The sequence below is a fragment of the Tasmannia lanceolata genome, unplaced genomic scaffold (genome assembly GCF_043159265.1).
Source record: "Tasmannia lanceolata isolate RefF3 unplaced genomic scaffold, GAP_Taslan_0.1 ptg000023l, whole genome shotgun sequence".
NCBI classification, from domain to species: Eukaryota; Viridiplantae; Streptophyta; class Magnoliopsida; order Canellales; family Winteraceae; genus Tasmannia; species Tasmannia lanceolata.
This window is the reverse complement of record NW_027518700.1, coordinates 16,995,031-17,010,358: the sequence shown is the minus strand read 5'-3', so window position 1 is coordinate 17,010,358 and position 15,328 is coordinate 16,995,031.

Here is a 15,328-nt window from a genome sequence, read left to right as displayed (position 1 = left end):
ATCTTTCTTTTTACCCTTCACTACCTTCTCCTCCTCACTCGATAACTGTACACTTTTCTTCTTCAATGAATCTGTCCCTTTCAACTGACTTTTTAGCTCACTCACTTCACGTTTAAGTTTCACTACCCTCTCCAACAAAGAACTATGAGATGCGGATTCCTTCGCTTCTTTCACAAGTCTCTCTCTTACTTTCCTCTCTCTCCTTCTTCGTTCCCTCCCCTTCTTCGTTCCCTCCCCTTACATGCCACAATTGGCCCAATCGCATCCCCCACTGCAGGCGCAATTGCCCCGATCGAATTCCCCACTGAATTCTCTGCAATACCAACAACGTCATCCTGAACCTCGACGAGTAGTAGGGCTTCCTTCCTCGCCATAGCTTCAACCGTCATAAGCACCTGAAATAAATCTCATATTTTTTATTAGAAATACGAATGTAAGAAAACATGCAAGACATACATACAACGACCAATTACTAGTAATCTCTCATCTTTGTTGCTTTCACCGTCCCATCACCAACACGGTCAATGAACTTTCTATGCTTCGTCTTCTTAGTATCCATCTCACCGATCCACTTACATAGACGTGGATAAGCATCAGGGTAATCTGGTACCCAGAACGTGGTATGCTCAAATAGCCATACATGAAATCACGCTACATTATTTATACACTCCTATAATTTAGAAACATGTAACTATAAGGCATGAATGGAAAATTACCTGTAAAATGACAGAGCAACCCAATATATGCCTCTTCCCACCAAGTGCAACATGTGAATTTAAGGACCCGACCAAGAATTCATGAACGAGATAAGCCCACGCAACATCTCCTATAGTCCCCAAATCAATATAGGGGAACATGCAAGAACATGCCGTATGATCCCTCTGTGTGAACAAGACAGTACTGCAGAATAATAAGATCACATGTTTCACTGTCGACTTTATCAACTCTTCTTCGCTTGAATCCATTTCCGCATGGATAACATTTACTTCCTCTTGGAAGGTGGCTGTTGGAAGCTCAAACATCCAACCATCCACCCTTTTCATGCTATCCCAATCTAATTGCGGCCTCTCCCCTCTCATATTTAAACCTAATATTTTGGCTACATCACTAACTAAGAAAGGAACTACAATGCCACCCAGTCTAAATGCTTTCCACTTTGGATCCCACTTTGTGACCAATGTCGTCAAAATCCTCTTGCGCAACTCGACATCCTCGAGGTCCTAGTGTAGTAGCACATATCTAAATGGGGTCTCATTTATGAAATTCCTATGCACATCCTGTAACTGAAACGTTTTTAGAGACTCCTGGAAGCGGGAGGGACATCATCTAGATAAAACATATTTGGCCCGCAAAAAAAGCTATTAGGAAAAAGTTGAAGTAGAAACTTAAGTAGATGCAAAAGGGAATGGAGACGTTTCTGACGCAAGGAAGGGAATGGGAACCTTGCTATCCTTAAGTTATACAGAATCTGCAGAAACCACCAACAATCACTTGAAACACAATATTAGTCACTTCAAACAACAATAAGGCCAACCATAGGTAATCCTTGAAACTTAAACCAGAAAAAACATTTGAAACAACACATGAATCTCCAACTCACTTGAAACAAGCACAGGTAAAGAGAATGAAAATTTTCCATAACAACTATAACAAAAAAATGCTCCACAGCGAACAAAGCCTCAAAAATATCCATAACAACTATACTAGAAACTAATCAAAACATAACTCAGTCATAAACATGGCAGCTAGCGAATACAAAAATAGGTAAATAACATCAAAGGGAGCATCTATAGCTCTGGACAAGCAGCACCAGCCTAATGATCTGGGGGCAGCAGGCAGTGGACTAACTCGGTCAATGAAGAAACCTGCTCTGAGAGGGAGGTGAATGACGTCCCATACTCCTGCCGGAGGGTGGACACTTCGGTCTGTATGGCAATCATAGCCTACTGTGTCACAACATGGTCCTCATGATGAGATGCAAGAAGTTGAGAAAGGGCAGTAAACTTCTCGTCAAAGTACTGACGATGTGCAACGAGCTCCTCTGCCGTTACAAGTTGAGCCAGCGGATGAGGTGGTGAAGCGGGCCCATGCTCATCAAGTTGCATTGCCTTCATAGTTGTACGATTCATTGGATTAGAAGGACGAACGCATTCTTCGCTACCTTGGATCAGCTTCTCATGTTGGAAGATACGTGTCAGAAGCATCCCAAATGGTAGACTAGCCAAGGTGAAGAGGATGGCCCTTTAGAAGTCGATACATAATAAACGCCTCAAAAGGCCTGACCATGTCACTATTGCCTTCGCGAGGCGTGATATTGCTGGTCAGAATCTTGTGTAGGACTTTGCGCCTACGGCTAAGGGAATTGTAGGACACGTTGGTTGACCCGTCATTAGGTGGGGTCTGCAACCAAGCTCCCCATAAGCGGTGACAGGATCAACCATATAACGATCAAAGTCATCCATGGTACTGTAGACACCCCATTTTGACCGTGCCCTGCACCTCCTTGTTTTGTGCATAACTTTTTCAAATCAGTGTGTATGGACCCCAAATTACACTCTAGGCTAGCTCAGGGTCCCACCGAGGTCCCTGTAAAATTTCGTCGAAATCCGAGCTAATTTGCCCAGCGAGCAAACCTCAGAAAGTTTCGTGGTACAAGTTCGGAAGGGTAGCGTTTTAGCCTGAAAAGGGGGTGCTCTGGAACCTAAAAAGCCAGTTCAAATTTGCCATAATGGGTTGTCCAGGGAGATACGGGGGTATACAGATTAGTGTGTAACAAAATCAGTTAGGGGGAATCTTAGGAAGCTTCCTAGGTGGTTAGTCTTCTTTTGATCCTAGCCATCCAATGCAAGAGGTAAAATGAAGGCCTAGGATTTGTGGAGAAAAAGCAAATATTTACCCCTGTTTTCTGCCTGAGACACCCCTGCAAAGCAAAAGAGTAGCCTTACATACACCATAGGGGGCTGTCCTTGGAGAGGGAGGGGTCAAATATATATATATATATATGGTTTTTTTTACAAAACCCATCGAAACTGGGTTTAAGAGGAGATTTTTTTTAGAAAAAAGAAAACAGAGGAGAGGCAGCGCAGAGCAGAAAGGGAGAGAGGGAGAGGGAGGGATTAGGGTTTTGGTGGCTAGCCACCATTTTCTTCTCCACCCCTAGCAGCCACCATTTTTCTTCTCCATCCCTAGCAGCCACCATCTCCATCAAATCCGCGACCAAGATCCTGTTCACCTCCAACCTCCATGGATTCCGGTGACTCCTACCAAATCCGACCACCAAACCCATTTCATTTTACCCCATCTCCCATCCCCAATCCGACCGAACCTATTTGAATCTCACCCATGGTTTATAGCTTCCATCATCCACCAAACCCTCCTTCAAACCCCTGTCATTTTAGCCTCTATGGGAAACCATTTCAATCATCTTCTCCGGTGGACATCACCAGAATTCGGCCACCACCATTATTTCCCCCAAACCCTTGCAATTCACCCTTGTTGAAACCCATTTCGTTGAAAAGAGAGAGAGAGAGAGAGAGAGAGAGAGAGAGAGAGAGAGAGATAGAGAGAGAGAGAGCAAAAGGGGTCTTAGGTCTTCTTCTCCGGCAACGTTGCCGGAGCTCCGACCAAGCCATCAGCCACCTCCACTTCTTCTTCTTCTTCTATTTTTACTACCAAACCCCATTTAACCCAAAACCCAAATCCGAATCTTCTCCTCCTTCTTCTTCTTCCCCTGGAAACCCATCTTAACCACCACAATACCCCCATCTTTACCACCCCTCTGCAAACCCACATCAAAACCCTCTTCCATCCCCAAGCCGATCATCTCCCCATTTTTCTTGCCAAACCCCTTTTTGATCCGTCACCAAACCCATCCCCCTAGATTCCATCAAAACCCTCTTCTCCAACACCCATACTCTTCTTATCCTCCAATCACTTCAAATAAATAAAAAAAAAAAACCATCCCAAAACCCCATTCTTCCCTCCGGCGAACCACATCTCCAGCCAGCCTTTGCCCATTTCCACCATCATCTCCGATCATCTCAATTCTTCACCTCCGACCACCATCTCCATGGATTCCGGCCTCCACCACAAGCCATTTCCGTCACTACCAGTACCCTCTTTTCCCCATGCCCAAATAACCTAATTCCACCTCAATTGCCCTCTCGAGCAACCATCTTCTTCATTCAATCTGGAGAGTTTTCGCAGATTTTGATGACCGACACCTCGCTCTGGTAAGCCGTCTTCATCTTTTTCGATCCGAGCTACATTCATGCAACTTCGGCCATCTTCGCACGGCTTGGAAATCATCTTTGGATTGGTTATTCTACATAGCGTCTGCAAAGCATCCTCGCTTAGCTGATTCCAAGATCATCTTGGGTGACAATTCAGGTAATCTGTGCTACCCTCTTTTAACATATGTTTGAGTTGGAATCATGCCTATTGTTATGGAGTTGGAATCATGCCTATTGTTATGGAGTCGGAATCATGCCTATTGTTATGGAGTTGGATTTGCATTTTTATTGTCATTTCTAGTAATCTGTATTTCCCCATGCCATCAAAATTCTAGCAGGTCTTATGAATTAGATCTAGCCTTTTCTTAGATCCTCTTAAATTTACATTCTACACTAGCCTTATGTCTTGATTGTCTAAGAAAGCGAACTTTGGTTGTTTCTGTTGCAAGTTTCCCTTAGGGCATTTTCTTCCCATGGTTTAAAATCCAGCTCTTATGATCATTGGCTTCTCCTCTGTAATCTGATTTCAGGGGTTAGGGTTAATAGATTTGTTGTTTACTTTTTATTTGGATTACCTTTGTATATGATGGAGGCCTTGTTTCACTTTCAGTTTGAATTACCATTTCTTTTCATCTTTGGTATTCATTATAGCGGTATGGATGAAGGATATGTTTCTATTTTCTTCATATCGGAGCTCAAACCCCAAGTAGAGCATGTCTGTAGCTTTCGAGAGTACAACTGTGGTGATGTAACTGCCCCAAGGTGGTGTTAGAGGGTTCATATTTGCACTACTCTGTTGTGATAACGGCATTGTCATATTGTTTTACGCTCATCAGGTTTAATGATTAACCTTTGCATGCCATGTCATTAATATAATCAACCTTCAAATAGATGAGTGTATGGCAATACTAACAGTGAGCTTATCCAAATATTGTAATGCGGATAATGGTGTCATAGGACGATATTGGCATTGCTTCATTCTAATGAGTATATCAGATTCACCTTTTGGTTAGGATATTCATGGCCCATATTATCACCTCAATAGTAGATTCCTATACCATGGACAGGTCCTAATCGCCGCCTCTCGATTTCCAAGTGTTGGCTCTTCCCTTTTATCTTTAGTTTTTGGGAATCCTTTTCTCTTCTTTGTCCCTCGGGATCACTTTCGAAGTTTAAGATTCCATCGATCTTGAAGCACATTTCTCGGGTTATGGCGATGACGGGATATTTCTTGAGCGAACCACTTGCCCTTCTTATCATTTTTTCCCATCTTAGGGTCTTCACAGGGTTTGAGGGGTTTTCTTTCTTTTCGGGACTATTCTTTGCACGTTCCTCGGGATCCTTTTCGAGTTTCAGGATTCCATCGATTTTGGGAACGCTTCTCTTGGGTTTGGCAACGATGGAACGTTTCTTGAGCCAGCCTCTTCCCTTCCTGCCTTAGAGTTTTCGTAGGTTAAGGGATTCTCTCCTCTTAGAGTGTTTAGCCAGTTAGGACCGTTCCTAAGTGACTGATCATTTAGTAGATCTTTTTATAGAGTTTTTATCTGTCCCCTTTTTTTTAGAAGTTTACCCTTTGGGTTAGAGGTTCTTCATCTTTCGTTTATTTAGGGTTTTCCCTCGCAGGTTAGAATTCGTCTCTTTTGGTTGCTGGCTAAGCCTCGTCAGCTTTTGGTCATCTCTTTGAGATTGTTTTTTTTTTTTTTTCTCGTATCGGAATTTTAGTTCCCTCGTTTGTCTTCTTTCCCCCTTAGGCTTTAGGGATCCCGTTTCCCTCTAAATTACTCTACCGCGATATGGTGGGTAAGGAGGCTCTTCTATCGGATCCCCTTTAGCCAAAGGGTGTTAGCACACCTTTTAATGGTCAAAAATATAAAAGCACTTCAAAAATATTTGAAACCCTTAAAAAAAAATCTAAAGTGTTTCTTTTAGAAGCGTAGTTTGAGAGTTCGTTTTGAACTACGTTGGCTTGATCCTCTTCCACGGGGTACGTAGTGCAGCTTGAGATTCTTATCTCAGGTCCAGCCAAACTTTGTAAATAAATGTTTTAACCCTTTTTCTTCAAAACCTTGTTTTCAACAAGATCTTCCTCTAGAGTTAGGAGTTTGTCCTAGATAGAGAGTTTTAGAGTTAGGAGTTTGTCTTTTGTTGTGTGCTTGTTGTGTGTTTGTGTTAGAGTTAGGAGTTTGTCCTAGCTAGGAGCGCCTCCGTCCGGTCAGTTGGCGATTTACATCGCCGACTGATGACTAGGTCTAAGATGCGTTAGTCCACCCTTTGTTTTCCTTAGGAAGCACAGCCTAGTTACACATAGGTTGTAGGAACCACCTGCATTAGCTTAGGGCTAACCTGCATTTAGTTAGGGCATATAGGGTGTCCTAAAATCTACAATTCACTAGAATTTAAATAATCGTTCAAGAAGCTTTAATAATTAGTCCAGTCTTTTAGATCGAGTCTAAGATAGATGTCTAGGTGTCCTAGGCATCCTAGCTTAGAATAGACGTGAAGAACTACGTTGCCTTGATTCTCGTGGAGGCGGGGATACGTAGGCTTCTTTGGATGAATATCAGACCATCCGAGGACTCGGGCTAAATCATTTAGAGTCTTAGAATTCGCTGTGTTGTTATATTGTATATTTTGTTGTGTTTTCTTACTTTCTTGTGCAGACCTATACCTTTAGCTGTAGCATGCATGTGTTCGTCCACCAGAACTTAGACACCTGTTAGGCATGTCACTCATAACCTAGTTGTCATTAGGTGACACATCTTTTATCTTACTTTATGTGTGTTTATTATTTCATCCCCGAGTCATGCATGATTAGGTAGACGTTCACTCGGGGATATTTGTTCCCATTTCACATGATTTTTACCCAAATTTCTTTGAAGTTAATGAAAAATGGCATAAGAGACCAAGTATTCGCACTCGGGCGAATTGGGGGCGCTCTTCGGACCTTCTCCATTCGTCATCAGGCACAGACCTTTTGTATCTCTGGTTATCCATTGCAAACAGAGCATTTGTTTTGGTTCCATGGCGCATCCATGGATGACGACTCTGAGTTATTTTCAGATATATCTTGGTTTCGAGCTCTGGCTCCGGATAAGGATGTATCTCATTCTTTTCATATATCGCCACCCATGCTATGCTGTGAGGGTGGCAACAGTTTCGAGAGTTCCTTGGCAGAGCTCTCCTTCACGTTGTGGAGATCCTGAGGGTGGTAGGGACCCGTTCCCTCACTCGTCCTCGGATCGGGGTCCACAGGTACTGGGCCAGAAGAAAATCTTGTCGCATGTGGTGGGAAGAGAAGCGATTTCACAAAACTTCTCGATGGTCATGCGAAAGGTTTTATTATTGATTGTGGAGTGGAAGAACTTATAATCTTCGTCGACTCTAAAATTGGCATAGAATTGTTTGACAAGAGTCGGGTACAAATCGATGTGTACTTTGTGAAAATTGACCCATCCAAAGGCAACAAAAAGGGATCCAACATCATATGCGGCGAGATCTTCAAAAATGATTTTCCTACCTCGCAATATGCCCTTCCTTTCTATACGATGGACGAAGGATGCCGCCTTTACGGAGCCGACCTCGACGTCCTCCTCTCCTTCGCCCATATATTCGGCTTCCTCGGAGGGAGGTGTGGGAGGGGAGGGCTCACAGATAGCCTTCCTATGCTGTTTGCGGCTGGAAGATCCTTCGGGCACAGTCACAGTCTTCTTCACGTTCTTCGCGCGCGGCATGATCTCTATATGGGGTTTCAGCTTAGATTGTTAGGGGGTTGCAAAAAGAAAAAGGGAACCACTTGCACTTCTTATATATAGAAACCATGACAAGATACTTGAAGGAAAAGAAACTTCAAAAACACTATTATTCCATTGACACAACTACGATGCACTATAACACACTTGGAACCACATTTAATTACAATTAGACACATGGAACACTATATAGATACTTGAATTTACAAACATTTAGAGACTTCAAACAAAACCACTATTTACAAACTTCAAACCACTTCAAACCATTGTTAGAGGATCCTCGGAACTACTAATACAACATTTGGAATCACATATTACGAAATTGGAATCAGTATTTACTGCAGAGAGGATCCATTCATACCATTGAAACCATTCAAACCCATTGAAACCCAAAGTGAAAGCCTTCAAACCATTGAAACCCTTTGACACCGTAAATGAAAGCATTGAAACCCTTTCAAACCATAAATGAAAGCATTGGAACCACAAATACAACAGTTGGAACCACATATTAGAATGTTCGAACAAGTATTACTGGATAGGGGATCCAGGGAACCACAAATTTCACAGTTGGAACACGTATTACTGGATAGAGGATCCATGGAATACTGGTTCCAACTTTCTAATATGTGGTTCCATGGATTCAACTTCCATGGAATATTGTTTCCTACTTTCTAGACCCTAAATGGAACGCTTCAAACCATTGAATCTATTTAAGCCCTAAATGAAACCATCCATACCCTAAATGAAACCCTAATGAAACCATAAATGGAACCATTGAAACCCTACATGGAACCATTGAAACCCTAAATGAAACCCTTTCCAACCATTGAAACCCTTTAAAACCATTGAAACCATTCACACCATTGAAACCCTATATGAAGCCCTAAACAATTCAAACCCTAAATGAAACCTAAACCATTCAAACCATAAATGAAAACATTTACATCCTTTCAAACCCTAAATGAAACCCTTTGAAACACAAAATCAAACCCAAACCATTGAAAACCTACAACCCTAAACAAAAATCCTTGGAAAGCTCAATTAGATCCTTCAAACCCTAAAAGCATATGTTGTTTCTAACAAATAATGGTTTGGGACCATTGAAACCCTAAAAAAATGAAAAATAACCAAATGAAACCATTTCCTAAGCACTTCAAACCCTTCAAACATTACAAACCAATCAAAGCCGTTCCAACTATAAGCAAGGAGGCACTTATAAGAGGTTCTAAGACCGTCAAACATGGTTCAAAGTGTTTCACATCTAACCCCTCCACAAGAAAATGAAATAAAAAAGAATCCCTAAATGTAAAGCTTCAAAAATACCTTCACAGAGTTCCACCACAATTTCCGGCGAGAAGGGGACAGATTCCGGCGGCAAGGAGATGGATTCCGGCAAGAAAAATGTTCGTCCAGGTGAGAAGGGTTCGTTTCAGGGGAATGGAGGAGAGAGAACAGTGAGAGAGAGAGAGAGAGAGAGAGAGAGAGAGAGAGAGAGAGAGAGAGAGAAGGGTGAAAGAGATGGGTACAAAGAGGGTTTTAAAATGACAAGGGTATTTTTGTCATTTTCCTTCTCTGACCGTACCTAACAGCCCCTCTTTCATGAATTTGAAATGTCTACCCTTGATTCACAATTTAGCCAAAACTTTACATTTTTTAAATAATTTTCCCTATATATATATATATGGGAAAAGGTTTCTGAGCTCGAGCTCAGCCTGAGCTAGAGCTCCGAAACACCATCTCCTATAGTTGTTTGACTCGTCATACTCATTCATTCTATAGGTTATGATTAGGATTATGATTTTTGGTTATGGTTAGGATTATAGGTTATGGTTGGGGTTATGATTTGTGTAGGTTTAAAATGGATGGCTAGAAATTGGGCTCCTATGGATCGAATGGTTAGGATTATGATATGGAGGTGGTTTGTTAGGAACACCCTATCTATGAGAACCCCTACAGAATGAATGAGTTGGATGAGTCAAACAACTATGGGAGATGGTGTATTCTGAGCTATAGCTCAGCCTGAGCAAGCTCATAATACACCATCTCCCATAGTTGTTTGACTCATCCAACCCATTCATTTTATAGCACCTCACACAGATAGGGTGTTCTTAACAAACCATCTCCATACCATAATCCTAACAATTTGATCTATAGGAGCCTAATTTCTAGCCATCCATTTTAAACCTCCACAAATCATAACCATAACCATAACCTATAATCCTAACCATAACCATAACCATAACCATAATCCTAACTATAACCTATAGCATGAATGGGTTGGATGAGTGAAACAACCATGGGAGATCGTGTATTCAAAGGGCTGCTCAGTCTGCGCGATACCTCAGAAACCTTTTCCTGATATATATATATATATATATATATATATATATATATATATATATATATATATATATATATATATATATATATATAGCAGAATAGAAAAGGAGAGAATTATTTGAATTTCTCCCAAAATTCTATGAGAATTACTGTGGATCCCGTCCCGAAGGATGACCCACGGGGGTGTGTGTTATGATGATGATAGCGCCTTTGTCTATTGGATTTGAATATGATTGCTTTTCTCGTAAATTTGGAATAAAAATCCTAATTTATGAGAGAAGTCATGACCAGAGTCGCCACCTAGATTAGGGATCTAGGACCCATAATTAACTCTGTATATTTGGTCTACGATTTAAATTCTGGGTAAGTTACCTGGTTACGAGATCGGAAGGTGTACCGCACGATGTGTACAACACCGATCTTGCCTGACGAAAATCAGACTTTACATTTTAAATGCTTTAGTTGTTTAAGTTTTAACTAAAGGGGGTAAATGTAAGTTTTATTTGGAAAATCTAAATATTACTTATGATTTGGCCGTTCACAGTTTAGACTCATGCGGGCCAGGAGTTCATCCTACATGCAATTACATGCCTATGTGAGTGTTTTTTTATATTTTATGAGGTTTGGGAGATTTGGTTGATGTTGAATTTGATTGATTAATTTGAAGTGAAGTGACTTATGCTATATGAACCTAGATCTAATGCAATTGACCTAATTTGTATTTTTACTATATTTGTGAACTTTGGATTCTAAGAATTCTATTTTGAGGACCTAGAGTGTGATTTCTAAGTTTAGAACCTATAACTTTATGTTTTGGAGATTGAGATTTTCCAACTTAGATGATTAGGAGTTCTTAGATTCTTTAGGATTTTTGAATTATTATGAGTTCCAAATTTAACAAACACAGTTAATCATGCAAAGAAAGCAACTAGCATGCAAAGTACCAAAACAGGCAAAGAGCAAAGCAAAACAACTAGCATCTGATTCTAAGCATACGATAAAAACTTTATGAAGAGATCTAAACATGCAACTAATCATGCAACTAAGCAAAAAGAAACATCTAACATGCAAAAAAGCTTAAGGAAAATGAAATGGTGAACAAGGGAATGGAAGGGATGAAGAAGGGTGTAGGGGAACGAGAAGGATGGAGAAATGTGCGACTGAACTTGGGAGTGCCAAGTTGCCTACGTACCCCGTGGTGAGGATCAAGCCACACGTAGTTCCATTGACGGATTTGGATTCGAATGATATTAGGATTTGAATTTGAAACTTGGGTTTTGTATTAAAAACATGGATTGAGAACATGGAATTGGGGATTTGGATTTTGAGTCAAGAATAGGCTTCAAGGAATTGGATTTAGGAATCTAAAGATGGATTCATGAGATTCGACCAACCTAATGCAACTTGATTAAGGATAAGGGTGCGACTTAGTTAGGGATTGGGTCTAGGGGTGAGATTCGGTTCGGGTTGGGGATGGGTGCATGACTCGGGTGAGTCATGGGGTGTGAGTTTGTTTTGGTTAGAAGAAGGGTGAGTGCAACTCGGTTTGGGTTGGAAGTGAACGTAGTCATCTTTGTTATGGACTATCTTAGGCATTGGTGCATGCTACTGTTAGGCACCGACGCATTTGAGATAGGCAAAATCTAAGGCATTAGTGTGCACTGAGTGCAAATTAGTGTGCACCATCCTTGGCACTAGTGCGCATTGAGTACACACCAGGATAGGTACTGGTGGGCACCACTCTGGGCACTGGTTGCACACCATGACAGGCACTGGTGGGCACCACTCTTGGCACTGGTGGGCGCTGATAGGCAGTTGTAGGCACTTTTTAGGCACGGGTTGGAGCACGAATTAGGCACTAATCTAGGCTCGGTTGGGTACATTCTAGGCACTAGTGTAGGATAAGGTTGGCGTGAGTTGGACACTAATCTAGGCGAAGGCCGGGCATGGTAAGTTAACTCGAATGTTGGAGGTGGGTCTATGGGGTTGGGGTGACTCGGTTGGGCTCCAAGAGTGCAACATAATCTCAGTGTAAAGGGGTCACTAAGTTGGGGTAAAGTATGAAGCTTCAAGTGGGAATGTGACTCGGGTTGGGTTAAAGTAGAGGTAACTCAGTTAGGAAGGGTTGATTGTGTGGGTCAACTTGGTTGAAGGGCTGCAACTTGATTGGACAGAGGATTGAGTCACTTAAGTTGACTCGGTTGGGTTTGAGGGTTGGGTTTGCGATTGAAATGGGTTTGGGTTCTGTTGGATACAAAATTAAGTGGAGATGAGATGGGGAATGTGCTGTATGGATGGGAATGTGAATGTGAAGTCCAATGGGGTAACCGAATGGGTTGTTGGGATGATGGATTAGATGAATGCTTTTCTATGTACGCTAAGGGTATGATAGCTATGAGATGTGAGATGGAGTGAATTAAATGGATGGGGGATGAGGTATATTATAGTCTATTTGGGATGGAATCATGTGAATGGGCGTGGCACATGGTTAGCGGCTATGGGCATGGTAACAAGGGTAGTGACTTTGTTTTAATAAGCATATGAGATGTGAGAGGATGGTACATGGGGTCTGATGCATGTAGAAATGGGGTGAGATGTGATGATGTAATGGATTGGGAAGGGATTGGGTTTAGCTTACTGAGTGGACTATTAAGGCTTCGTGTCAGGGCCAAGTAGGCCATGAGTTCGGATCAAGTCCGAGTTGGCCGTGGGTTTGGGTTAAGGCCAGATAGGCCGCGGGTTTTCGGTTCGGGTTCGGAATTTGGGTACGGCTTAGGGGCAAGTGAGTCGGGTCTAAGTTAGGGGCAAACCCGAGACTAGCCAGGGTCTAACTAGGGGCTAACCAGGGGCAAGTAGGGTGTGAACCAGGGTACGAACTAGGGTGAACCAGGGTGCAACCAGGGGCTAAGCAGGATGCAACCAGGGTGCAAACCAGCAAGGAACCAGGGTGCAACCAGGGCCTAAGCAGGATGCAACCAGGGTGTGAACCAGCAAGGAACCAGGGTGCAATCAGGGGCTAAGTAGGGTGCAACCAGCAGGGAACCAGGGTGAAACAAGGGCTAAGCAGGGTGGAACCCGAGTTGGGTTGTGGTGCAGGGTGAGGGGGGCAGGAGGGTGCAATCTGAATTGGGTTGGGTCCGGCTTGGGGCGAGGTCTTTGTAGGTTTTGGGTTCAACTAATGCACACAGTGCATATAATTAAAACCCACACGGGTGTGGATGATGAAATCCATATGGTTCGGTTGGATTTTTACTAATGACCACAGCACATAATATGTAATGCATTGATGTGACCCTATTTTGGTTAAAAGAATACACACAGTGTGTAGGTTTGGATTATGATGAAAGAATGCACACGGTGTGTATTTATTTGTGGACATCACATGAGGTGAGGAAAGGCATATAGAAAGCTATGATGTTTGCTAGGATCCATCTGTTGCATGGAGAGCAGCTACCTCATGACAAAATCTGTTGGAAAGTGAGCCCATGTGGCTGCTCTCTTATGCAACAGACATTCCGTGAAATGTCATTTCCGATGGACCCTAACAAATCCCTCTTATTTTATTCTTAAAATTTGGAAAAATTATGATGGCCTACCTCTCCGTTGTTTGGTGTCCATCCTCGATGAAGATGATTCCTCGATGATGATTCCTTGCTTTCGATGCGAGATTCCACAATAAAAAAGAGAGAGGAAAATGATGGAGAGAGAGAGAGGTATGGACGAATTTGACAGAGAGAGAGGGCTGAAAAATTCTCCTACTCAATGAGAGGGAGGAGGGGGTTTTTATAGGTGAGGGAGGAAGTGAGTTGCCATCTTTGGGTCCTAGAGGTGTAGGGTGGAGATTGAGTGATGGAAAAAGGAAGGAGAATGGATGGTCAAGATCAAATTTTTTTAGAATATTCTCCCTCTTCTTTGGCATCTTCCATTTTAGCCATGGCCATGTTCAAAATGGCAGGCACTTATGCGACCAGGATCAAGCACTAAAGATTTAGGAATAATTCAAGGTCTAGGACGACGCTACTTGTCCTTCGAATCTTTGTGTATTTGGAAGCAAATTTCAAGACAAGGAAAACGATCAATTTGGTTGCCTTCGTAGAGAATGGCAACGATTTGGATGGCTGCGATTAACTGAAATCTCCATGTGATCGAAAGAACGGGCGAGATGAGGTCTCCAAATATCCAGAAATCTTTGCAAAAATATGGACTAGGATTGTGTGGTTGAGATCAATTGCAATCCTTAGTAGATCAAAAGAATGGATGAGATGATGCCTCCAAATCTCCTAGAATCTTTGTGAAAGATTTTCCAAATATTTTGAATGTAAAAATCGAAAAAATGCGGTTTTCAGGAGATTTTAAAGTCCGATTTCGATAATTCTTTCGCCATTGGAATCGTTGATTTTTTCTCTTTCTTTTAAGCCCAATATTGCCATAGAAATACTGATTTTGAAATTTTCGACCAGTGAGGGCTCCCAATCTCCGCCTATAGATCGTTTTTCTAAAGATCGAGCAAATCGACGATCTAAACGAACCAACCGATTCGATCAACTTTGGGCCAACGGTTAAAATCATTAAACCATGATATTGACAATGATTGAGACATCAAAAAGTTCTGTTATCAATTATTTAATGTGATGATTTCGACGGATCTCGCTTATCCCGCCTTGATCCGTGAGTTTTTACTAGTTTTTTACTTAGTTAAGTAACCCAATGTTTAATCCTGATTTGAGATTAACATTGATTGGTATTATTTTCACTAAATGATCACAAATTCTTGGTAAAGAAAGACACCCAGGTCAAGATCTGCCCTTGATCTAACGATTTACGAAAATCGGGTTTCGGAATGGAATCAGGTCCCGGGCTGTGAAGTGACCCTAGCTTATTTTTTTCCCGATTGAAGATCCGTAAAGTCGATCGAGACATTAATGACCTAAACATATAAATCTATAATAGAGTGACTCTTACATGTATTTAATACTCTAAAGTCACCAATCAGGGCATTTTATTAAT